The following is a 2,091-nucleotide window of genomic DNA, read 5'->3' as shown; positions in this document are numbered from 1 at the left end:
GCCGGTAGAAGCCACTGAACCAATATCAGAGCCTGATGTCAGGGCCAGTCCTGCACGGAGCCTAAAGCCAAAGGGAGCTCAGGCCAACGTCTGTCTTGCATCGAAGATAAAGATAGGACAGGTGTGGGGCATAAGCTGCAGCCCCAGCTCTCTGGAAGGCTGAGGCAGGAGGATCACAAATTCACAACTTGGTGAAGCCTTGTCTCAAAGTAAAAAATGTTGGGTGTAGCTCAGGGCAAAGGCCCTGAGTTCAATCCTCACAACTGGGGAGTGTGTGTGTGGGGGAGAACCACGAAGCCCATGACCCAGCAAACGCTGCTAATTTTGTTTGTTTATTGAGATATGGTCTCCCTATATAGCTCAGGCTGACTTCAAATTCAGTTACCCTCTGGCCTCAGCCTCACGAAGACTGAGGCCACAGTTGGGCACCACCACGTCCTACACTCATTGATTTTCTCACCAGAAATTAATAAGAACAGCAATCTCTGGGAAGGACTGAAGGAGGAAGTGACTTCCTTTGTAACCTTCAACCTCTGTGAACTGCTGGAACTTTTTTTTTTTTTTAAATCATGAACACATTTCTTCCATTGAAAAAATTGTCACCAGGGATTTTCTGTATGGGGAGATCATGAGCCATTTGACTTTTTTTTTTTTTTCTTTTTTTGGAACGGGGGAACTCAGGTCCTTGAGCTTGCCAGGCAAATGCTTATTCCACTGAGCTATCTCCCCAGCCCCATCTTTGTCTTTCTGACCCAAGGTCTCCTTATGCAGTTCAGGCTGGCCTTGAGCTCACTTTGTAATCCAAGCTGATCTCGAACTTGCAATGATTCTCCTGCCTCAGTTTCCCAAGTGCTGGGATGACAGGCGTGAGCCACCACACCTGTCTCCCTTCGCCTCTTGCAGAGCCTGGCGGCGACGCCCGTGACCCCAGAACTCTGGACCCTGAGGCAGGAGGATGGTGGGTTTGAGCCCACCTGGGCACTTCAGCAGAGACGGGCAGCGGCTGTTGCTTCGCGCTAAGGCCTCAGATTCAGTTCCCAGGGGCAGTAGCGCGTGCGCGCGTTTGTGTCCTCGTGTGCGTGTGCACACAAGTGTCCTAGAGTAGACGACGTGTTAAGGATCCTGCGGGTGACCCGCCTGGGCCGCGGCCAGGGCGGGGTAAGAGGGCGAGGCCCGTCACGGGTGTCCAGGGTCCTGTGCCCGGCTCCCAAACACCTTGGCGATTCCCCTGCGCCGCGGTAGCTCCTGGGCGCGCGCCGCCGGCACCCGGGCCCACGTTCACAGCGGGGGCGTCGCCGCGCGGGGAGCTAGACGCGGGTCCGCGAGGGTAGCGCTGGAGAGCCCGCACCCACGTGGTGCCAGGCCGGAGGCGGCGCGGGCAGCCGGGAGCGGGCATTTAAAGCGCCCTGACGTCACGCGCTGCCAGTAACTCAGCTGAGTTTTCAGCAGGCCGTTCCCGCTACCGCCTCGCCCTCCCGCCGCGCGCCTGTGCCCCGGGCCGCCCTCCTCCAGGGCCGCAGCGGAAGGAGGCGCACCAAACCCTCGGAACAGCCAGAATAGGGGCGTCCCCGGATTTCTTTGGACTCCGCCCCCTCCACCGGCGGCTTCTCGTATTGGTCGGTAGGTGGGGCTTCGGCCGTCTAGAGATGTCTGAGTGGTCAAGCGGGCTGCCCGTCTCATGAATTATGCATGAGGGCGTGTTTGGGCCGGACAGAGGCTGGGCGGGGATTGGCTGGAGGGGCTGTAATTCAGCGGTTTCCGGAGCTGCGGCGGTGCGGCCCGGGAGGGGGAGTCTGGGGTTCCGACGTAGCAGCTGCTGTAGGAGAGCTCCCGGGCCGGATCCCGACGACACCCCGTTCGGTGCTGCGTCCCCACTTGGCCCCTGCAGGCCCGGGTCCAAGGAGTCCCCACCCGCCCGCCCCGGCGCCGCACAGCCAGGCCCGTTGGGCCTCGGCCGGGAAGCAGGTGAGGCTGGGTGGGGCCGCGGGGCGCGTGCGGACCGGACCGGGCCGGCTCACAGTCGGGTCGCGGCGGTCGGAGGGCACGTGGGCCACACCGAGTGCAGCGGTGCGGGGGCGCCCCGGGCTCGCG

General features: G+C 61.1%; 1 protein-coding gene across 4 annotated transcripts in view; it reads left to right on the top strand.

Annotated features, from left to right (window-relative positions):
- The first annotated feature begins 1,759 nt into the window (after positions 1-1,759).
- The window catches only part of Stat3 (signal transducer and activator of transcription 3), a 34,138-nt gene continuing 33,806 nt past the window's right edge, over positions 1,760-2,091 (top strand). For all 4 annotated transcript variants that reach the window (XM_023718011.1, XM_004633777.2, XM_004633778.2 and 1 more), the window contains exon 1: positions 1,760-1,965. The gene's annotated coding sequence lies outside the window, so the exon portion shown is untranslated. The remainder of the gene's footprint in view (positions 1,966-2,091) is intronic.

Source organism: Octodon degus, unplaced genomic scaffold (assembly GCF_000260255.1).
Source record: "Octodon degus isolate 3935 unplaced genomic scaffold, OctDeg1.0 scaffold00056, whole genome shotgun sequence".
Taxonomy (NCBI): Eukaryota; Metazoa; Chordata; class Mammalia; order Rodentia; family Octodontidae; genus Octodon; species Octodon degus.
Note: the sequence above shows the minus strand (reverse complement) of the source record. Positions and strands in the feature narration are given on the sequence as shown.